The 24,830-nt window shown below is 45.3% G+C and overlaps 1 non-coding gene across 1 annotated transcript; it reads right to left on the minus strand.

The window, feature by feature from the left end:
- Positions 1–24,211: 24,211 nt before the first annotated feature.
- Positions 24,212–24,330, minus strand: LOC128049213 (5S ribosomal RNA). The gene has a single exon (XR_008199570.1). It is a non-coding gene; the product is annotated as a 5S ribosomal RNA (ribosomal RNA).
- Positions 24,331–24,830: the final 500 nt, after the last annotated feature.

Here is a 24,830-nt window from a genome sequence, read left to right on the forward strand (position 1 = left end):
TCATCATCTGCCTGAGAAGGTGCGCCAGTTGTGCACCCAGAAAACTGAGCAGCAGGGATGGAAGAGGTGATAAGTTGCAGCAACCACGCTCACCAAACACCTGAGCTACTCATACCTGGGAAGGGCACCAAACGCAGGCCCAACCGAGTCTGCGCCCCTGAGGACTACCCGAGTGCCTGAGCCTGAGCCGCTTAGACCTGGGAGGTGCATGCAGCCCAGGGCTGGCCTCGGACGGTTCCCCGCGGAGCAACTTAGAGCCTGAGCTGTGTGTGCCGTGAGCAGGGGGCAGGCCCAGTGTGGCTGAGACACTGCGAGCACACGCCAGAGTTATTTGTTTGCAGCCTCCCTCCCTCCCCACAGCGCGACTGAAAAAGTGAGCCTAAAAAAAGTGTCCACCACCGCCCCCCTTGTGTCAGGGTGGAAATCAGACACTGAAGAGACCAGCAAACAGAAGAAGCTAAAACAGAGGGAACCACCTTGGAAATGACAGGTGCAATAGATTAAAACCCTGTCGTTAGTACCGACCACATAAGGAAGGGGCCTATAGATCTTGAGAAATATAAGCCGGACCAAGGAACTATCCGAAAATGAACTGACCCCACACTGCTCACAACAACACCAGAGAAAGTCCTAGATATATCTTCACTATTTTTACGATCATTCTTCTTTATTTGTTTGTTTTTTCTTCTTCTTTTTTTAAACATTTTTTAATTTTTAAGTCCTCTATTTCTCCTTTAATTTTCATTTTTATAACCTACTATTACTTTTCAAAAAAAAGAACCTATTTTTAAAGCAAACTTCATATATATATATTTTAAATAATTCTTGTGACTTTTTTTTTCTTCTTCTTCTTTTCTTTAATATTGTATTTTTGAAAATCCAATCTCTAGATTTTTAATCTTTGCTTTTTGGAATTTGTTATCAATTTTGTACCTTCAAAAACCCAATCTTCAGTACCCATTTTTACTTGAGAGTGAGATTACTGGCTTGACTGCTCTCTCCTCCTTTGCACTCTCCTTTTTCTCCAGCAGGCCGCCTCTGTCTCCTCCTTCCCCCTTCTCTTCTGTACCCAACTCTGTGAATCTCTGTGTGTTCCAGACAGTGGAGAACAATTAGGGAACCGATTACTGGTTGGATCTGTCTCTCTCCTTTTCATCCCCCTCTTTTATCTTCCCTGCCACCTCTGTCTCCTTCCTCGCTCTCCTCTTCTCTGTATAACTCTGTGAACATCTGAGCAGTCCAGACTGTGGAGTGCACATAAGAAAGTGATTACTGGCTAGCTTGCTCTCTCCTCTTTTGAGTCCACCTCATCTCATTCGGGTCACCTCTAACTCCCACCTCCCTCATCTCTTCTACATGTAACTCTGTGAACCTCTCTGGGTGTCCCTCAATGTGGAGAAACTTTTCATCTTTAACCTAGATGTTTTATCAATGGTGCAGTATAGAAAGAGAAGTCTTGAGACTACTGTAAAAATAAAACTGAAAACCAGAAGCAGGAGGCTTAAGTCCAAATCCTGAGAACATCAGAGAACTCCTGACTCCAGGGAACATTAATTGATAGGAGCTCATCAAACACCTCCATACCTACACTGAAACCAAGCACCACCCAAGGGCCAACAAATTCCAGAGCAAGATATACCACGCAAATTCTCCAGCAACACAGGAACACAGCACTGAGCTTCAATATACAGGCAGCTCAAAGTTACTCCAAAACCATTGACATCTCATAACTCATTACTGGACACTTCATTGCACTCCAGAGAGAAGAAATCCAGCTCCACCCACCAGAACACCAACACAAGCTTCCCTAACCAAGAAACCTTGACAAGCCACTGATACAACCCCACCCACAGCGAGGAAACTCCACAATAAAGAGAATGCCACAAACTGCCAGAATACAGAAAGGCCACCACAAGTGCAGCAATATAACCAAGATGAAGAGACAGAGGAATACCCAGCAGGTAAAGGAACAGGAGAAATGCCCACCAGACCAAACAAAAGAGGAAGAGACAGGGAATCTACCTGAGGAATAATTCTAAATAATGATAGTGAAAATGATCCAAAATCTTGAAAATAAAATGGAATTACAGATAAATAGCCTGGAGACAAGGATTGAGAAGATGCAAGAAAATTTTAACAAGGACCTAGAAAAAATAAAAAAGAGTCAATATATAATGAATAATGCAATAAATGAGATCAGAAACACTCTGGAGGCAACAAATAGTAGAATAAAGGAGGCAGAACATAAGATTAGTGAAATAGAAGATAGAATGGTAGAAATAAATGAATTAGAGAGGAAAAAAGAAAAACGAATTTAAAGAAATAAGGACAATCTCAGAGACCTCCAAGATAATATGAAACGCTCCAACATTTGAATTATAGGAGTCCCAGAAGAAGATGAAAAGAAAGACCATGAGAAAATACTTGAGGAGATAATAGTTGAAAACTTCCCTAAAATGGGGAAGGAAATAATCACCCAAGTCCAAGAAACCCAGAGAGTCCCAAACAGGATAAACCCAAGGCAAAACACCCCAAGACACATATTAATCAAATTAACAAAGATCAAACCCAAAGAACAAATATTAAAAGCAGCAAGGGAAAAACAACAAATAACATACGAGGGGATTCCCATAAGGATAACAGCTGATCTTTCAATAGAAACTCTTCAGACATACTTAAAGTGATGAAAGAAAATAACCTACAGCCCAGATTACCGTACCCAGCAAGGATCTCATTCAAATTTGAAGGAGAAATCAAAAGGTTTACAGACAAGCACAAGCTGAGAGAATTCAGCACCACCAAACCAGCTCTCCAACAAATGCTAAAGGATACTCTCTAGACAGGAAACACAAAAAGGGTGTATAAACCAGAACCGAAAACAATAAAGTAAATGGCAATGGGATCATACTTATCAATAATTACCCTAAACCTAAATGGGTTGAATGTCCCAACCAAAAGACAAAGACTGGCTGAATGAATACAAAAACAAGATCCCTATATATGTAGTCTACAAGAGACCCAGCTCAAAACAAGGGACACATACAGACTGAAATTGAAGGGCTGGAAAAAGATATTCCATGCACATAGAGACTAAAAGAAAGCAGGAGTAACAATACTCATATCAGAGAAAATAGACTTTAAAACAAAGGCGGTGAAAAGAGACAAAGAAGGACACTACACAATGATCAAAGAATCAATCCAAGAAGAAGATATAACAATTATAAATATATACGCACCCAACATAGGAGCACCGCAATATGTAAGAAAAGTGCCAACAAGTATGAAAGGGGAAATTAACAATAACACAATAATAGTGGGAGACTTTAATACCCCACTCACACCTATGGATAGATCAACTAAACAGAAAATTAACACAGAAACACAAACTTTAAATGATACAATAGACCATTCAGACCTAATTGATATCTATACGACCTTTCACCCCAAAACAATGAATTTCACCTTTTTCTCAAGCGCTCCTGGAACCTTCTCCAGGATAGATCACATCCTGGGCCATAAATCTAGCTTCGGTAAATTCAAGAAAATTGAAATCATTCCAAGCATCTTTTCTGACCATAATGCAGTAAGATTAGATCTCAATTACAGGAGAAAAACTATTAAAAATTCCAACATGTGGTGGCTGAACAACACGCTTCTGAATAACCAACAAATCACAGAAGAAATCAAAAAAGAAATCAAAATATGCGTAGAAACAAATGAAAATGAAAACACAACAACCCAAAACCTGTGGGATGCTATAAAAGCAGTGGTAAGAGGAAAGTTCATAGCAATACAGGCATACCTCAAGAAACGAGAAAAAAGTCAAATAAATAACTTAACTCTACATCTAAAGCAACTAGAAAAGGAAGAAATGGAGGACCCCAGGGTTAGTAGAAGGAAAGAAATATTAAAAATTAGGGCAGAAATAAATGCAAAAGAAAGAAAAGAGACCATAGCAAAAATCAACAAAGCCAAAAGCTGGTTATTTGAGAGGATAAATAAAATTGACAAACCATTAGCCAGACTCATCAAGAAACAAAGGGAAAAAAATCAAATCAATAAAATTAGAAATCAAAATGGAGAAATAAGAGACCATATCCATCCATAAAGGATCATCAGCAATTATATGCCAATAAAATGGACAACTTGGAAGAAATTGACAAATTCTTAGAAAAGTACAACTTTCCAAAACTGAACCAGGAAGAAATAGAAAATCTTAACAGACCCATCACAAGCACGGAAATTGAAACTGTAATCAGAAATCTTCCAGCAAACAAAAGCCCAGGTCCAGACGGCTTCACAGCTGAATTCTACCAAAAATTTGGAGAAGAGCTAACACCTATTCTACTCAAACTCTTCCAGAAAATTGCAGAGGACGGTAAACTTCCAAACTCATTCTATGAGGCCACCATCACCCTAATACCAAAACCTGACAAAGATGCCACAATAAAAGAAAACTACAGGCCAATTTCACTGATGAACATAGATGCAAAAATCCTTAACAAAATTCTAGCAATCAGAATCCAACAACACATTAAAAAGATCATACACCATGACCAAGTGGGCTTTATCCCAGGGATGCAAGGATTCTTCCATATGCACAAGTCAATCAATGTAATTCACCACATTAACAAATTGAAAAATAAAAGCCATATGATTATCTCAATAGATGCAGAGAAAGCCTTTGACAAAATTCAACATCCATTTATGATAAAAACTCTCCAGAAAGCAGGAATAGAAGGAACATACCTCAACATAATAAAAGCTATATATGACACACCCACAGCAAACATTATCCTCAATGGTGAAAAATTGAAAGCACTTCCCCTCTGGAAGTTTTGGCCACTGCAATCAGAGCAGAAAAAGAAATAAAAGGAATCCAAATTGGAAAAGAAGAAGTAAAACTCTCTCTGTTTACAGATGACAGGATCTTCTACATAGAAAACCCTGAAGACTCCACTAGAAAATTACTAGAACTAATCAATGACTATAGTAAAGTTGCAGGATATAAAATCAACACACAGAAATCCCTTGCATTCCTATACAGTAATAATGAGAAAGTAGAAAAAGAAATTAAGGGAACAGTTCCATTCACCATTGCAACATAAAGAATAAAATACTTAGGAGTATATCTACCTAAAGAAACTAAAGACCTATATATAGAAAACTATAAAACACTAGTGAAAGAAATCAAAGAGGACACTAATAGACGGAGAAATATACCATGTTCATGGATCAGAAAAATCAAATAGTGAAAATGAGTATATTACCCAAAGCAATCTACAGATTCAATGCAATCCCTATCAAGCTACCAGCGATATTTTTCACAGAGCTAGAACAAATAATTTCACAATTTGTATGGAAATACAAAAAAAACCTCAAATAGCCAAAGCAATCTTGAGAAAGAAGAATGGAACTGGAGGAATCAACCTGCCTGACTTCAGGCTCTACTACAAAGCCACAGTCATCAAGACAGTATGGTACTGGCACAAAGACAGAAATATAGGTCAATGGAACAAACAGAAAGCCCAGATATAAATCCACACACCTATGGACACCTTATCTTTGACAAAGGAGGCAAGAATATACAATGGATGAAAGACAATGTCTTTAACAAGAGATGCTGGGAAAACTGGTCAACCACTTGTAAAAGAATGAAACTAGAACACTTTCTAACACCATACACAAAAATAAACTCAAAATGGATTAAAGATCTAAACATAAGACCAGAAACTATAAAACCCCTAGGGGAGAACATAGGCAAAACACTCTCTGACATAAATCACAGCAGGGTCCTCTATGACCCACCTCCCAGAATAATGGAAATAAATGCAAAAATAAATAAATGTGACCTAATTAAAATTAAAAGCTTCTGCACAACAAAGGAAACTATAAACAAGGTGAAAAGACAGCCATTGGAATGGGAGAAAATAATAGCAAATGAAGCAACTGACAAAAAACTAATCTCAAAAATATACAAGCAACTCCTGCAGCTCAATTCCAGAAAAATAAATGACCCAATCAAAAAGTGGGCCAAAGAACTAAATAGACATTTCCCAAAGAAGACATACAGATGGCTAACAAACACATGAAAAGATGCTCAACATCACTCATTATCAGAGAAATGCAAATCAAAACCACAATGAGGTACCATTTCACACCAGTCAGAATGGCGGCAATCCAACAGTCTATAAGCAATAAATGCTGGAGAGGGTGTGGAGAAAAGGGAACCCTCTTGCACTGTTGGTGGGAATGCGAACTAGTACAGCCACTATGGAGAACAGTGTGGAGATCCTTAAAAAAGTGGAAATAGAACTGCCTTATGACCCAGCAATCCCACTGCTGGGCATACATACCGAGGAAACCAGAATTGAAAGAGACACGTGTCCTCCAATGTACATCACAGCACTGCTTATAATAGCCAGGACATGGAAGCATCCTAGATGTCCATCAGCAGATGAATGGATAAGAAAGCTGTGGTATATATACACAATGAAGCATTACTCAGCCATTAAAGAGAATACATCTGAATCAGTTCTAATGAGGTGGATGAAACTGGAGCCGATTATACAGAGTGAAGTAAGCCAGAAAGAAATACACGAATACATTATACTAACACATATATATGGAATTTAGAAAGATGGTAATGATCACCCTGTATGCGAGACAGCAAAAGAGACACAGATATATAGTACAGAGTTTTGGACTCAGAGGGAGAGGGAGAGGGTGGGATGATTTGGGAGAATGGCATTAAAACATGTATAATATCATTTAAGAAACCAATCACCAGTTTAGGTTTGATGCAGGATACAGGATGCTTGAGGCTGGTGCACTGGGATGACCCAGAAAGATGGTATGGGGAGGGAGGTGGGAGGGGGTTCAGGATTGAGAACTCATGTACACCCGTGGTGGATTCATGTTGATGTATGCCAAAACCAATACAGTATTGTAAAGTAAAATAAAGTTTAAAAAAAAAAAAAAAAAGAACTGGAGAAGGTCAGTTTTCATTGTAATCCCAAAGAAGAGCAATGTCAAAGAATGTTCAGTCTGCTGCACAATTGCACTCATTTCACATGCTAACAAAGTAATGCTCAAAAATCCTTCAAGCTAGACTTCAACAATATGTGAACCTAGAACTTCCAGATGTACAAGCTAGATTTAGAAAAGGCAGAGGAATCAGAGATCAAATTGCCAACAACATCTGTTGAATAATAGAAAAAGAAAGGGAATTGAAAGATTTTGGTGAACCATGAAAGATGCTGCGATTCTTGGCCTCTGGAGGAGAAGAATTCAATCTGGGGCAAGTGACGAGGTTTGATTGCTCAGAGCTTTTGTGTAATAAAGTTTTATTAAACTATAAAAGAGATAGAGAAAGTTTCTGACATAGACATCAGAAGGGGCAGAAAGAGTGCCCCCCTGCTAGTCTTTAGCCGGATGTTATATAGCTACTAGCAAGCTGTTAATTATAGAAAGGAGACATCTTAAAACTCAGAGTGGCACCAGGCCCCTCACCCACGACATGCATTTTGAGAAAACATTGGCACCAGGTGAGTCATCCCAGGCCAAAAAACGGTTGACATGAATCTTGAAGAAAGGCAGGTTTCCAAGTAAATACAGAGTTTCATTAACATAGATTAGGAGAACAATGTATGAGTAAAACATATTGGTTTGTGAAGTCAGTTCTGTGTCTTAGGCAGAACCGACTTGAAGACAGAGTCTAGAGTAAATACATATTTCATTACCATAGCTTAAGACAAACATTTCCATAAGAAAAATGCATTGGTTAGCACAAAGTTTGAGAAAAGTTAAGTTCAGGTGGAGCCAGGTGTCATCATGACAACACAGAATTTTAAAAGAAACCTCTTTAAACTTGTATAGAAAAGGGCAAAAAATCTAACACTTGTTTGTTTCCTCTGTCAATTAAGAGAGAGATAAAAAAAATGTCTGACACTTGCAGCCTATTTCCTCCATTTGGAGATCCCTTGCCTTCCTGCCTGTTAGCTTCTCATTACAGAAAAACATCTACTTCTGCTTCATGGACTGTGATAAAACCTTTGACTTTGTGGATCACAACAAATTATGGCAAATTCTTAAAGCGATGGAAATACCAGACCACCTTACCTGCCTCTTGAGAAACCTGTATGCAGGACAAGAAGAAACAGTTTGAACTGGATATGGAACAATGGACTGGTTCAAAATTTGGAAAGGACTACATCAAAGCTGTATATTGTCACTCTGCTTATTTAATTTATATGCAGAGTTCAGTTCAGTTCAGTCGCTCAGTCGTGTCCGACTCTTTGCAACCCCATGAATTGCAGCATGCCAGGCCTCCCTGTCCATCACCAACTCCTGGAGTTCACTCAAACTCACGTCCATTGAGTCAGTGATGCCATCCAGCCATCTCATCCTCTGTCGTCTTCTTCTTCTCCTGCCCCCAATCCCTCCCAGCATCAGAGTCTTTTCCAATGAGTCAACTCTTCGCATGAGGTGGCTAAACTACTGGAGTTTCAGCTTTAGCATCATTCCTTCCAAAGAACACCCAGGACTGATCTCCTTTAGAATGGACTGGTTGGATCTCCTTGCAGTCCAAGGGACTCTCAGGAGTCTTCTCCAACACCACAGTTCAGAAGCATCAATTCTTGGGCGCTCAGCTTTCTTCACAGTCCAACTCTCACATCCATACATGACTACTGGAAAAACCATAGCCTTGACTACATCATGTGAAATGCCAGGCTGGATGAAGCTCAAGCTGGAATCATGACTGCTGGGAGAAATATCAATAACCTCAGAAATGCAGATGACATCACTCTTATGGCAGATAATGAAGAAGAACTAGAGAGCCTCTTGATGAAGGTGAAAGAGGAGAGTGGAAAAGCTGGCTTAAAACTCAACATTCAAAAATGAAGATAATGGCATCCAGTCCCCTCACTTCATGGCAAATAGATAGGGAAACAATGGAAACAGTGATAGACTTTATTTTCTTGGGCTCCAAAATCACTTCAGACGGTGACTGCAGCCATGAAATTAAAAGACGCTTGCTCTTTGGAAGAAAAGCAATGACAAAGCTAGACAGCATATTAATAAACAGAGACATTACCAACAAAGGTCAACGTAGTCAAATGTATGGTTTTTCCAGTAGTCATGTATGGATGTGAGAGTTGGGACCGTAAAGAAGGCTGAGTGCCAAAGAACTGATGCTTTGGAACTGTGGTGCTAGAGAAGACCCTCCAGAGTCCCTTGGACAGAAAGAAAATCTAACCAATCAATCCTAAAGGAAGTCAATACTGAATATTCATTGGAAGGACTGATGCTAAAGCTGAAGCTCCAATACTTTGACCACCTAATGGGAAGCACCCACTCATTGAAAAAGACCCTGATGCATGGAAAGATTGAGGGCAGGAGGAGAAGTGGACAACAGAGAATGAGATGGTTGGACGGCATCACTGATTCAGCGGACGTGAGTTTGAGCAAACTGTGGGAGATAGAGAAGGACAGGTGCCGGGGTCCAGCCCCGGTGGATCCAGGGTAATTCGAAGGTGGGAACGGAGTAGGTGTCCTAGAAAAAAGCTATTTAATTACAGATATATAGAGAGATTAGAAACGGATAGTGTAGTAGGAAAATTAGTGGAGAAAAAGAGGCTGAATAACTGGTTTACATGGAATACCAATCACCACCTATGTAGGCCACAGGCGTCTTTCCATTCTCCTGAAGGAGAGGAGGCACTGAGACCTCCCCAGTCCGATCTCAGAAGCCCAGGCAGAATTAGCAGGCTTGGTGAGTACCCACATTTCAGGTGGGAATTCAGCCAGGAAAGCGGGGAGCAAGAAAGAAACGACACGGGCGAATCAGTCTTTCCAGAAACTGATCCCATTTCTTTATATTTCAGGTTTGTTTATGTACCTTTTTGTTATACATAGGGATGAATACAGAGTCATGCGGGGGTCAGCAGACCTGATCCTTGTCACAATCAGGTGCTTCATATAAAATTATACAAAGGTCTTATGGGTTTGACATCATCTTCTGGCCATGAGACCTGCTGACATTTTATGGCCCTTTCTGATACCGGTCAGTTAACCAGAAAACTTATTTTTCCAGGGGTGATTTTTTCTTAAATTAGGCGCCACCCTCCAAATAAAGTTGCATTCCTATAGGGTGAGGGTGTAGTGAGTTACAATCAAGAAAGGAATTTACTTAACCTAAGGCTTAACATGATTAATCTTAAAGGTTAATACTTATTTCTCCTATATGCTAGTTATATTCATTATAAGGGCAGGGAATATGGAGATTTAGCAGCAAACATCAGCCTAACAAATGAAAACCCTTCACCAATGTTTCCCTTAAGATCTATTTCATCTTAAGATAGTGATAAAGTTACATTTTTGCATAGCAAGGACACAGTGATTTATAACAAAGTACAGTGGTCTATAATAAAAGAGAAAATTCATTAACTCAAAAAGTCTAGTATTGCTAACATCAAACACTACTATATTTCCTTTTCTATGTTCCAAATACATTGATTAATATATTCCCAGGTGCCTAAGGATATGGAGGCCTGATGGCAATCATTGACTCATCAATGAAAAAAGCCCTATGCTAATACTCCAAACTCTCTGTGCTGTTTATGGTTGACAGGTTGTCACACAAGCTAGTCTGTCAGCAGACAGGTTTGACCTGAGACATCCTTGTCACACCCAGGGCAGGGAATTAGCAGTAATTATTGGCACGACAAATGAAAAAAACCCTTCACCAATATAATTTCTAATCAACCCACTAATACTATACTAATGATCTTCTAACTTCTCAAAAGAGTCTGTATTTAGAAAGTTTCAAAGCATCTCGTGCCTCTCACAGTTGGGGGGTTGTAAACAATCACATGTGGCCGGATGAACCTATACAGGCAGGCTAGATAACCTTCAGAGTTCGTAAGTTGAAACACTCTTGTCACGCCCAGGAATTTTTATTAACTTGGAGCTGCAAGTTAACTCCTTCTCGGAGAGAAATGGTTATGGGGGAGAGCCCCCTGTAAAGTACTCTGGTTTTGGGGATAGATGCTCGGGAACAGGGGGTTTCCTGAGGCTTGATCATGCCTTTGCCTATGCCAAGCTTCCTTCCTCATGACCTTTGCCACAGGCAGAGTTCCTTACGCTGGCCCCCGGCAGACAGGGAAGCCTGGCGAGCCGCAGCCTATGGGGTCACAAAGAGTCGGACAGGACTGAGCGACTAAACAACCTCCCCAAGGCACCTGCTACAGCTGGCTGACACACCACAGCATCTAGAATGTGCCGCGACAGCCCCGCCTCCTGCCCTGCCCCCTCCGCGAGCGCGAAAGGCTCGGCACCACCCCCAAGCCCTACCCTGTGCAACCTGGAACTGTATTCCTACAACCCTGCAAGCCGCCGGCTGCAGCAGCTGTGACCACCGCTCCCAGAATCCACAGCGAGGCCCCTCCCCCCCCCCCAACCGCCTTCCCTCCGCGTAGGCGGAGGGAGGTCCTGCCACTCAAAGAAGTGTGCGTTTTCTTCCCCAGCATCTCCTGCCTGCGGAGACAAAGCGAGGTGGCGATCCCAGTGTGGTTGGAGTCACCCTGCAGACAGGTACGTCTCCACGAGATGCTGGTGGTGAGACTGGGTTTCTCGCTGACCAGCAAGTGGCTTGCACTTCCAGCAGCCGGCGCAGCGCAGCCTGGGGTTCCTGGAGCTCGGCTGGGTCAGCTGCCGCTCTGCGCACTCCTCTGGCCGCACCGTCTCCTTTGGTCCCCGCTCCGCCCCCAAGTGCAGTGAGCCTGGCGTGGGGAGCCTCCGTGGCTACTCAGATCTTTACGGAGAACACGTTGAAGCCCCACGCTGGGTGTCTGAAACAGTAAGTCCAGTTTAAAACAGAAGTACAGTACCTGGTACCTAGGGACCTGGAATTGCCTTTTGAAGGCCTCCTTTTTCTCTCTCCCTCTGCTGCTGCTGCTAAGTTGATTCAGTCGTGTCCAACTCTATGCAACCCCATAGACAGCAGCGCACCAGGCTCTCCCGTCCCTGGGATTCTCCAGACAAGAACACTGGAGTGGGTTGCCATTTCCTTCTCCAATGCATGAAATTGAAGAGTGAAAATAAAGTTGCTTAGTCGTGTCCGACTCTTCACGACCCCATGGACTGGAGCCTACCAGGCTCCTCCGTCCACGGGATTTTCCAGGCCAGAGTACTGGACTCTCTCCCTCTGGACTGCTGTAAATCTTCCCTCTGGACCCGGCATCTAGAACTGAAAGTGAAAGTATTAGTGGCTCTCAGTCTTGTCCTTTGCGATCCCATGGACTGAAGCCTGCCATGCTGCTCTGTCCATGGAACTCTCCAGGCGAGAATACTGGAGTGGGTAGCCAGTGCCTTCTCCAGGAGAATCTTCAAAACGCAGGGCTGGAACCCGGATCTACTGCATTGCAGGCAGGTTCTTCACTGCCTGAGCCACCAAGGAAGCAGTCTTAATTGACAAAAAAGGCATTAGATCACAGACTCTAGAGGAAAAGTCTAAGAGAGTGTATGAAGGGCCAGAATTTTTTTTTTTTTTAAGTACTCAAAACTGGAAACATAACTGACCTGTATGTAGAAACCCAAAAGATTGTGGTAACAAAATGATATTTTTAAAAACCTGAGCCAACAGTCTTGCTAATAAGTAAATTCATATCCTGTAAAAAGAAGGATATACTTAATAAAAAGCACACGAATTTTACACATTACATTTCCAAGTCATAATGCAATAAAGTTAGAAATAGGAGAAGTAGGGAATTTAATGATCAACTCCTCAAAAAATTTTCGGTATTTTTAAAAACAAATTAATTCCTTGGTCAGGGTGCAAGTCTAAAACACAAACAGAGTACCTATAAATGTCTGTGCTTGCAAATATATCCTAATCAGATATATGCAGTGAAGGTGAATTGAGAAAGTTCTCTGACTGGGAAGCTCCCTGAATGCCCAGGTCCTGTTGGTTGAAGCTCGAGTGCCTCCTTATGAGTGGGAGCAGCAGGGAAGGGGGGCAGTGCTTGGAAATGGAGCTGATGCAGCAGCTGGTAGCAGAGGCCTCCCTCCTCCTCAGCCTGAACTTGCCTTCACAGTCCTCTCCATCACAGAGCCATGCTGCCACCACAAGTGGGCTGGTGTTGGCTGACAAGATCACAACCACCCTGCAATAGCACGTGGGGTGGAAACTGGCAGCAGCAGCTGCAGTAGGGGAAGTTAACAGCCAGGAAGAATATATGATCTACCCTGTGCAAGGACTTGTGATCCCAGAAGTTCTGGTGAAGACTCGGAGCCAGACTGCTTTGTCTCTCCTTTTCTCCACCGTTCTTCCTTTGACTGGTATGGAAATCCACAAACACATTAACAGTGCCCCTCTGTGGGCTGTGTCAATACATGGAAGTACACAGATGAAGGAGTGTTTTTTAAAATTTATTTATTTAGATGGGGAATGTGGGATCTAGTTTCCTGACCAGGGATTGAACTTAGGCCCCTAACACTGGGAGCTAGTTGTCTTAGCCACTGGACCTGGCATCCAGCTTGGAATGGGTGTGCATGCTAATTGGTTGTGCATGCTAATTGGCTACTGTTGCATGATAAACCACCCCAAAACCTAGCTAGCTCGTGGTTGAACTCATGGTCAGCACAGTGAGCTTAGCTCAGCTGAGCCATTCTTTCATTTCACCTGGACACCAAGGTGAGTGTATGGTCTGTTGCTGGTTGACTCGGGTGCTCTACTTTTGGGGTTGAGCTGGGTGCCACCTGAGCACTTGGCTATCATTCAGCAGCTCATATGGGCTTGTTTTCATGGAGAGCAGGGATCCAGAGAAAAAGCAAAACATTCAAGATCGTTCCAGCCTAGGCCCAAAGCTGTCAGGGTCATACCTACTGCATTTTTCTGGCCAAAGCACATGAGACCAGCCTCAACCCAAAGTTGAAAGGACAGATTTCTGTCTCTCCATTTTTGGTTTCACTTTTTATAGAACCAGCTGTAAAGTCGCATTGCAAAGGGCATGGATATAGGTAGAAAACATACAATCACTGTTTTTACAATCAGTATCATCATGCTTAAACAAATAAGTTTTATATAAAGGTACCAAGGGAAGTATTAATAAATTGTTGAAAAGCCCACAGAGCTATTAAACAGCTGGGATACACTCCGTGTCACATCCACCTGATGCCACAGCAGTCATTGCCAGTCGACCACTCTTCTCCTGCAACTACCCCAGGGTCCTGAGAAGGCGGCTGCTGCAACTGAATGAAGATTCCTCTGATTCTTCCCATCTAGTAATATTTAACATCAAAATAATGCCCTAAGTACAGTGCAGAAGAATTTGAATAATTTAGGGAAAGCTTTGAGTTTAAGAGATCAAGACCAAAGGTATTTTTCCTTTCTAACCATAGAAGACATTTTAAAATATTAATACCTAAAATGCACTCCACATATTTGAAAACTCTTTTCATCACATTTTGCTATTTCTAGACTGTGTAAATTGCAAATGGACTATGATCTACCTGTCAAAGAATATATTTTTCAAATTAAGAGATGTTCAGAAAACGCATTCCATTGGCTACATTTCATGAAATCAGCTGAGTAATGGTAAGGGTTTTCTCCTTTCCTTTCTGCAAACTAATTTTCCAGGACAAAAAAAAAAAAAAAGATCCAGTGAAGACTCACAGCTGACTTGTGGCAGTAACTATGCCAAAGCTTAAGAGGAGCCTAGCAGCCACGGCTATACAAAAGGCCTAATTACAGATCAGCCCTGCAATCCCCATTCCACCTCCAACAAGGCTGCTAGAAGGCTTCCCCAGTCCCCACAACCAGAGATATTACAGTACTACCAGACAGGAGGGGGGCGGATGCAAAAACCTCTGTGCTCTCCCACCTCTAGACCCATCCATGCCGGGGTCACGATATAGAACCCTGCTTTGGGGAAGCTGTTTCCTAAGGTGTCTGGTTACAAGAGCCAGGGCCCTCAGTCTTATGTGCCCTCTAACAAACCAAGGGCACCCCAGCCAGAATCATGGCTGCCCATCATGCCCTGCAATAGCGGGAGCCAACAGAAGAGTCACTTAAGGTCATCTGCCTCACCCCTATGCCCTACCAAGGCACCGGGCCCCTAAGTCACCCAACAAGCAAAGGATCTGGCCCCAAGTCGGCAGCAGGACCCTTACTCAAGCACTGGAATGTTCACTAAGGACAGCAGGCCAGCAACTTAAGGAGCGACTCCAGGAAGCCACAGCCAGTGCAAGATGGCCAACCGTAGCACGTGTGAGAGGCCGGGGCCAGAGGAGGTGTTGGGGGAGTGTGTAAGTTCCTTGGTTCTGTCTCACCACAACGAAAATTTGAAGTGACGGACCAGCATTACAGCCCTCGGATGGGCCGGTGTTAAAGCTCTCGGACAGACAACTGTTACAGATCCGTGTTACACCTCAGTTTTATTTAGAAAACAATGGAAAATACATCCTTGAGGCACGAGGGCAAGCCGACCCAAAAGACGCGAAGAGGAGAGAGAGAGAGACCCCTGGCCCTCTGACTCCTCTTTTTATATGTTTTTCTCCTCCCCCTGGGCCTGCCCTATGTGAACTGGGCTAGCCTCGAATGCTGTTTCTTCTAGCTGAGGTTCTCACTCTGGTCCTCGGCCCTTCCTTTGTTCTGTTTTCATGGGCTTTTCCCTTCCTTGTCTTTTAGCCACCACCATTCTGTACTCCTTTTTCCTATTCTAACTACCTAACATTCCTCCCTCAAGAGATAGGAGGCCCAATTCTTTGGGAATAGGGATGTCAAGATCTCTCTGGCTACTTCCTGCTGAACTGGGATGGTGAGGGGCATTGGGCCTCCTCCTCTTGCCAGTCTCAGGCCTCAGAGTCTTTATAGTGGTGTCCATCTAAGGGTGATTGATATTTTCTGTAGTTGGCTATAGTTTTATATATCCTTGTTGAACTGGCAATGCATGTTGTAGCTTGTTGACCTGGGCAGAGACAAAATGGGCTAGACAATTGATAATACATGGAGCAATCATAAGCAGCATCAATATGGTATAACAAGGATTAGTAGGGGTATTAGCCAACTCCAAATTCCCATCACCAGGAAGATCCCCCAAAGAGAGATTATAGCCACCCAGAGAACTCTCCAGCTCGTTCTTTGAGATCCTGTAGGGTCTGAATGTTTTTCTTGAGGACTGTGAGACTTTCTTTAACTTAGCAAGAGGTATTTACCCAGAAACAATACTTCTCATTCAAGGTGGTTCAAGTCCCTCCTTGTTCAGGGCTCAGAAGATCTATCTCCTGTCTGTTCTGGAGTACAACCCCTGCCAAGCTCTGTTGGCTCTTTAAAGCTGTCCTGAGAAATCTTATCCCCAGAAACTTAGTTTTGGGGGTGTTCATTAGAATAGCTCTCATTTGTAGTTCTGAATAGGTATCTGAGAGCTCTCAGGGGCTCACAGGTGTATTGAGTGTCCTCTTCTGTTTTCTTCCATGGCTTGGCTTGTGAGTAGTGAATCCACGAGTTGTGTCTTGGTACCTTGACTGCTGTGGGGGTAGAAAGTATTACAAGGTAGGGGCCCTTCCATGTGAGCTGGAATTGAGCCTTTGGGGACCCATCTTTCCAGACTTTAATAGGGCTTTAGTCCCTACACCATATAGTGGTGACTCTTTGGAATCTTTTGAGTCCTGGTTGACACCCCCCAAAGCCTATATCCTGTTGGAATTGCCCAGTGGCCATCGTATAAGACAGGAGGGTCTGAGCCTCTGGATCTAGGAAGAGGTGATAGACATAAACAAAAGATCTCCCATATAGCATGTCCTAAGGTCTAATACCAACCTGTTCCTTAGGGGCAATACGGGTGCGGAGGAGAGCTATTGGTAAAACCTCCTTCCATCCCAGGGAAGTCTCCTGGGTTATCTTTTTTATCGCTGATTTTAAGAGTTCATTGGCTCTTTCTATTTTCCCTGAAAACTGAGGCCTGCAGGCACAATGGAGATAATAAGTAATGCCCAATGCTTTAGAGACCCCCTGGGTGACCTTAGAAGTAAATGATGTCCCATTGTCACTTTGTAATGACCTGGGCAGACCAAATCTTGGGATGATTTCATGGGCCAATTTTTTTTACTACCTCCTCAGCCTTCTCAGTCTGGGTGGGAAGGCCTTCAATCCATCCTGTGAATGTATCTATCATGACTAATAGGTATTTATATACTTGAGAAACTGGCATCTGGTTGAAGTCCATCTGCCAGTCCTCTCCTGGGTAGGTCACATGCCATTAGATGGGCTGGGCCAGCTGGGGTCTTCAAGCTCTGTGGGGTTGTTTAATTGGCAAGTGGGACAAGAGGAGACTACTTGCCTTATAGTTGTTTGGAGGCTTGTTCCTCTGAAGGAACTTTCTAGTAATCTTTGGAGGGCCTTCTCCCCTAAATGAGTGGTGGCATGTAAGGAGTTAACCAACTTCCATTGGAGGTTCCCAGGCAGAAAAAGGAGTCCCTCCTTTGAAAGCCCTCACTCTTAGCTTTAAGAGTCTCACCTTCAGTATATGAAGGAGTTTCTGGCAAATTAGTCTGTGGAACTAAGGTGGCCACCCCTATTAGGTCACTGTTCTGTAACGCTGCTCTCTTAGCTGCCTGATCAGCTGCTTGGTTCCCTCGTGCCACTTCCCTGCTCCCTTTTTGGTGTCCTTTACAGCGGGAGACTGAAACCTCAGCGGGAGATGGACTGCTTCTAAGACTCTAAGGATTTGATCACCATGTTTGATTGGGGACTCTTGGGTGGTCAAGTGGCCTCTTTCTTTCCAATAGCAGCACATGCATGTAGCATCAGAAAGGCATACTTGGAGTCAGTGTAAATAGCTACTCTTTTTCCTTTTCCCAGCTCTAAAGCTCGAGTCAGGGCTATGAACTCAGCTAATTGGGTTGAAGTACCTGGTGGCAAAGGTTTAGCCTCTATGGTCTCAAAATTGGAGACAACTGCATATCCATCTCTTCTTTTTCCGTCTAAGACAAAGCTGCTTCCATCAGTGTGCCAGATTTCCTCAGGATTGGCCAGAGGATTGTCTAACAATCCCTCTTGGAGTTTTGTCCAGTGGTCCAAGGTTTCTAGGCAAGAATGAAAAGGGAGAGAGCCCTCGGGGGTAGGCAGGAGGGTGGCTGGGTTAAGAACCTCACAAGGCGATATAGTGAGGCCTGGATTTTCCATCAGCACTTCTTGATATCTGAGAATTCTTTGATCAGACATCCATAAATGGCCTCTCCCATTTAGGAGTTGTTTCACTTGGTGGCTGGTAAAAATAGTTAGTTTACCCTCAAAAGAGAGTTTCAAAGCTTCTTCTATCAGGACTGCAATAGCTGCAAGATTTCAAACGCAGGGAGAGATTTCTTCCCAATAAGGAAGGATAGTCAGGGGCCACTAGAAACTGGTGGGAGAATATTTGTCCATCCCAGCAACAAAGTGCTCAGGTGAATTTTTTTGTAATTCTTTTTCCTGTAGCACCCCAAATGGTAAAGGTTTGGGAGGAGAAGGCTCTGGATTACAAGGTTAGGACAGAGTAGGTAGCCCGAGTGTCAACCAAGAAATTCTCAGACCTACCTGCCACATCCAGTTGCACCCTGGGCTCCAGACCTGTGATGGTTATCTGTGACAGACGGGCTGACTGGAGCAGGCTGCTTCAGTCCTGTTGAACCATCAGCCTTGAGGGAAAGCTTGGCACTTGACCTTGAGGCTCTTGGGTCCCGAGGGCAGAGTGCTGCCCAATGTCCCAGTTGATGGCATTTGTAGCAAGCCATTTTAGGTAACTTGTCACGGTTTTGACACTCTTTGGCCCAATGCCCTACCTGTCTACAGATTAGGCATTTGCCTGGTGCCTTGTCATTCAAGGAATCAGGGTTTACTGTAGGGCTTCCATGGAGGGCAGCCAGCATCTGGGCATGCCTTGTCTCTTTCCTTTTCTCCCTTTCCTAGGCCTTGCCCTCCCTCTCCTGTTCTGTTATAAAAGGTGCTGGTGGCTATCTGGACTATCTCATCTAAAGAGGCAGCAGGGTCCTGCTGCTGTAGCTGTTGTAACTTTATCCTGATGTGTGATGTGCATTGGGACAGGAATTTGTCCTTTAAAATCATCTGTCCATTGTAAGAGTCAGAGAGTCCAGATTGATAAACTTTTGGAGGGCCTCTTTTAGTCCTTCCAGAGAGGTGGTGGGGTTCCCATTGGGCTCCTGAGTTATTGCTGAGACTGGGCAGAGTCCCACAAGTAATAGGCTTCCTTCTATTTCCAAGCGTGGACTTCCTTAGGGGTGAGTCTTTCTGAAGTTTATCCTACCCAGTACTGTTGCAACCTGAGAGCTAGGCATCCGTGGGTCAGGGTGCATATCCCCAGGCAAGCTGAGACAGCCTTCTGGAGATCAAATCTCTGGGCAGGTCGAGGCATGTCGACCTCCTGGGACCCCTGGACTGGCATCTAAGGGAATGTAAGTCACTGATTTCCTCCCCTAGTTCTCCCTAAGAGCAGCTTAGGGTGTTTCCAATGGTAAACATTTCATTGTCATAGACCCACTTTAGGTAATAACAGAAGTAATGACAAAGGAGTGGGTTATTTGGTCCTGTTAGAGGCATTATAGTGAAGTCTCTCAGTCGTGTCCAACTCTTTGCGACCCCATGGGGTGTAGCCTACCCTGCTCCTCTGTCCATGGGATTTTCCAGGCAGTATTCCTGGAGTGGGTTGCCATTTCCTTCTCCATGGGGTCTTCCCAACCCAGGGATCGAACCCGGGTCTCCCGCATTGTAGACAGATGCTTTATCGTCTGAGCCACCAGGGAAGTCCATTAGAGGCATTAGAGTATTTTAATAACAATCAGGGTGGAGCAATGTTGCCTACAAGGGGGCAGGGTCCTGGCTGTAGGAGTTAGTAAGTGGCTTAAGAACAAACTGATGCGAGGCAACAGACCAGATGTTCCATAAAGGTGGAGTTGAGATTTCATCTGGGGGTATGTTTGTAACTTTAGGAGAAGGGTGGTAAGGATTTGGGCCTAAACAGCCTGCAGGGCTAACTCCCAAAGTGGCAAACATTATCCCTGGAAGCCCAATTGGCTTTGAAGGGATGCCAACAGATGGACTTCCAGCAGGCCTTCTGTGCCTGTCGCCCACCCTAGGAGATTCACTGAAAGATGCTGATGTTGCACATGTAGGAAACATGGAAGATGAAGGCCTGAATATCTAGAGGGGTTGGATATTATACAGTATTTCCCTCCCAAGGGCCAGCTATTTTCTGGTTGTCCCACCAGAAGATTGTAGAGGCAACATTGTGGGCCCGGATGGGGCTCAGGAAAAGAGCATGAAACAGGAGGGAAGAGGGGCAGGGCACAATTTTTGAAAGAATCACATAGCACAAGGGCATAACATAAACCGATTAAACTCAAATGGGCCCAAAACGACAAGTCAAATTCAACTAAACTTTGATCCCCAATCTGTAAGCTAAATGGCACACCCAGAGGTGGCAGGACAGCTCCAGGGCATTGTCAAAAGACAGAGGAGTGGGTGGCTCCCCAATGGTTGGAATGATCATCCCACTCATTAGCATATGAATTCACCCAGCAAAACTAGCCACACCACATTCCATGGCCAAAACACTTGCCCTCTGCAATGGCCCACACCCTGCAGCCTGTGCTTCTCTCTGAATCCAAACAAATCCCCCTCTTACCTGTTGTTGTGTCTCTAACTGAATTTTTGCAGTGAGACATCAGAGCCTTAGCTTCATTAGGTCCTGAAGCGAAGCATCATGGGTTTTGGCTGGGCTCAAGTCCTGGGAGAGAGGAGCTGACGGACAGGAGGAAAAAGCAGTGGGGAAAATGTGCTAAGGAATCCTTTTCATAACCTGCTGGAAAATCTGCTAAGTACTTGACCTGTGCTCAGTTTTCATTGGCCTGATCCTTGGCACAAACAAGATTAAGGGCAGAAGAACCCCTACAGGCTTGGGTAACAACAGCTAATGGGGCCCAGCAGATAGAGGAGCCTTTGGGACATACTGAAGAGTAGGCCCTGCCATAGTCCCTCAATTGCACACACTGCTGCTTGCCTGTTCATGGGCAGTTCAAGGAAAAAAGAAACAAGAGATTGTAAAGAAATTAAGATTTTTGTTAGGCATTTGCCCTTCCAGCCATAGGAGTGAGGTCCTCCTACCTTAACCAGAGCTCTTTTGGAACCTGAGAGTGAGCCACGTGAGCTTTCTGCTGAGTTTGTTTTTCACTGTTTCAGTCCCCAGCACGCTAGGTTTCTTGTCACTTCCCCTCTGCTCGGTTTTCTTAGCATTCAGCTTCCACTGCAGGAGCTTTCGCTGAGTTGGGCTCCTGCTGTGCTTGGCCTCTTCCTTGCTAGGACCATGCCTATGTTGTTTCAGGCAGGTGAAATCCAAGAAAGGACACCATAGATGTCGGAGGGGTTTGTAATTTCCTCGGTTTTGTCTTGTCACAACAAAAATTTGAAGCGATGGACTAGCATTACAGCCCTCAGAGGGGCCAGTGCTTCAGCTCTTTGACAGACAAATGATAGAGCTCTGTGTTATGAATCAGTTTTTTTTTTTTAGAAAATAAAGGAAAATCCACCTCCCAGAATTCTGGAAATAAAAGCAAAAGTAAACAAATGGGATCTAATTAAAATTAAAAGCTTCTGCACAACAAAGGAAAATATAAGCAAGATGAAAAGACAGCCTTCTGAGTGGGAGAAAATAATAGCAAATGAAGCAACTGACAAAAAACTAATCTCAAAAATATACAAGCAACTTATGCAGCTTAATTCCAGAAAAATAAACGACCCAATCAAAAAATGGGCCAAAGAACTAAATAGACATTTCTCCAAAGAAGACATACGGATGGCTAACAAACACATGAAAAGATGCTCAACATCACTCATAATCAGAGAAATGCAAATCAAAACCACAATGAGGTACCACTTCACACCAGTCAGAATGGCTGCGATCCAAAAATCTGCAAGCAGTAAATGCTGGAGAGGGTGTGGAGAAAAGGGAACCCTCCTACACTGTTGATGGGAATGCAAACTAGTACAGCCACTATGGAGAACAGTGTGGAGATCCTTAAAAAAGTGGAAATAGAACTGCCTTATGACCCAGCAATCCCACTGCTGGGCATACACACCGAGGAAACCAGAATTGAAAGAGACACATGTATCCCAATGTTCATCGCAGCACTGTTTATAATAGCCAGGACATGGAAGCAACCTAGATGTCCATCAGCAGATGAATGGATAAGAAAGCTGTGGTACATATACACAATGGAGTATTACTCAGCCGTTAAAAAGAATACATTTGAATCAGTTCTGATGAGATGGATGAAACTGGAGCCGATTATACAGAGTGAAGTAAGCCAGAAAGAAAAACACCAATACAGTATACTAACATATATATATGGAATTTAGAAAGATGGCAATGATGACCCTGTATGCAAGACAGCAAAAAAGACACAGATGTGTATAGCGGACTTTTGGACTCAGAGGGAGAGGGAGAGGGAGAGGGTGGGATGATTTGGGAGAATGGCATTGAAACATGCATGCTATCAGGTAAGAATCGAATTGCCAGTCTATGTCCGATGCAGGATACAGAATGCTTGGGGCTGGTGCACAGGATGACCCAGAGAGATGTTATGGGGAGGGAGGTGGGAGGGGGCTTCATATTTGGGAAGCATGTACACCCGTGGTGGATTCATGTCAATGCATGGCAAAACCAATACAGTATTGTAAAGTAAAATAAAGAAAAAATAAAAATTAAAAAAAAAGAAAAAAAATAAAACAAAGGAAAATACATCCCCTAGGCATGAGGGCATGTCGGCCCAACAGAGGTGAAAGAGGAGACACAGAGATGCAAGGCCCCTTGACTCCTCTTTTTATATGTTTTCTCTGCTCCCCCTGGGCCTGCCCTACCTAAATTAGATTAGCCAGTACTCTTTGATCTACCTGAGGTTCTCACTCAGTACCTCAGACCTCCTTTGTTCTATTTTCCCAGCTTTCCCTTCCTTGTCTTTAGTCACCATCATTCTGGGCTCTTTTATTCTATTCTCATTACATAACAGAAGAGACCGGAAGCCGGGTGTAAGGAGAGACAGAGAAGGAAAAGACCAAGGATCACAGACAGACTCCGAGATGGCGAGAGGGAGATGCAGACACACAGACAGACACTCACACACGCGCGTGCGGGCGCACACAAACACGCACACACAGGCAGGGAGCGGCAGAGAGAGGGAGACACAGAGCGACCGACAGAGAGACGGAAAGCGGGAGACGGACAGGGGACAGGGGATGGCATCCCATCCGAGACGGACACTCTGGCACAGACCGTCACACGCCGCAGAGAGCGGCCCGTGCGCAAGGGAGGGGGCGTCAGCCTTGGGCCGGGCGAGCCCCGGCTGGACGCGGTGCCCTGGGGCTGGCAGTCACCCGTGGGGACCCCAAGACTTCTTCGCAGCCGAGGTCTCAAAGGTCCCCTTCGGCTTGGCTCCCTGAGGCGAGACCCAGCCCCCGCCCCCAGGCCAGAGGGTGAGTGTGGGAGAGAGTGTGCGTGTGAGTGTGTCGGTGGGCGACGGTGGGGTCGGGTCGACTGGGGGGGCCGGGTGGATACCCGCAGCGGAGGGGGGCGGGTGTGGCGGCCGGGGCTTTGGAAGCCTGTGTGGTCCTCTTGCTGTCTCTCTCTCTCCCTCTTTCTCCGTCTCCCTTACTTGTGGTTTCCGGCTCTTGGCCTGTCTGGGCTGCGGGGGGTGTGTCTGTGTCTGGGGGGGCGGGCGTGAGGGTGTGTGTGAGGGTGTGTGTGAGGGTGTGTGTGTGTGTGTGTGTGTATGTGTGTTGTGCGCCCGCGCCTGCGGGAGACCGCGAGGTTGCCTGCCAGGATGCGTCTGGGGGTGGGGCTGGGGCCCCGGCCCCGCCCAGAATTGCCTGAGGCCCGCCAAGGGAGCCCCAGACAGAGACCCCCGCGCCCGCGCCCCCGCCCCCGCCGTTCCTCTGGTTTCCTGGACGCCGAAAGCCGAGGGGCTCGCGGGCCGCGCGGAGGCAACCCAGGTGTGCAGCGGGAGTCGGGGCCCCGGCCACCCAACCTGAGAGGGGCTGGAAGGCAGGCGGCGGCTCTGAGCGCGGTGGGGTGCCAGGGGCCAGCGGCAGGTGCGGCTTGCGGTGCGGCTGGGGCCGGGGGCTAAAGGAGAGGGCAGGCAGGGAAAAAAAGAAACAACAAAAAGCCTACAGCACCCGGTATTCCCAGGCGGTCTCCCATCCAAGTACTAACCGGGCCCGACCCTGCTTAGCTTCCGAGATCAGACGAGATCGGGCGCGTTCAGGGTGGTATGGCCGTAGACGGAGGCGGCGGCCGCCAGGCGCCCTAAGAGCCCTGCGCTGCGCCTGCCTTTCGCTCTGACCCGCCGGTCGGGCCAGCCGGCGGCCGCAGCTCTCCAGCTCTCCACGGAGCGCGCGCTGCACTTGAGCTGCACCACCCGCGACCGGACTCCCGGCGGCCCGGTAGCAGGGCGACGCCACCTGCCCCCGCACACCGCCACCTCCGCCTAGCACCCGCCTGGCCCTGCCCGGGGGACCGGGCTCCTGGGACCCTCGCTTGGCCGGTCAAGCGTGCCTGGAGGGGTTAGGGGGTGGGGTGAGGGGCACGGAGGACTCGGTGCTCTCCTACCCTGGCCTCCTCAGGCCCGCCCCCTCTCGGTGCCAACCCCCCACCCGCGCTATCCCATTCGCTGCTCAGGGCCACGTGGCACCGGAGGTGTCTGGCTTCGGGGCCGCTGCTGCCCCCGGCCCGTGGTCCTTCGGGGCCGCCGCTGCCCCTGGCCCGTGGTCCTCTGAGCCTCCT

The sequence above is a fragment of the Budorcas taxicolor genome, chromosome 5 (genome assembly GCF_023091745.1).
Source record: "Budorcas taxicolor isolate Tak-1 chromosome 5, Takin1.1, whole genome shotgun sequence".
Classification (NCBI taxonomy): domain Eukaryota; kingdom Metazoa; phylum Chordata; class Mammalia; order Artiodactyla; family Bovidae; genus Budorcas; species Budorcas taxicolor.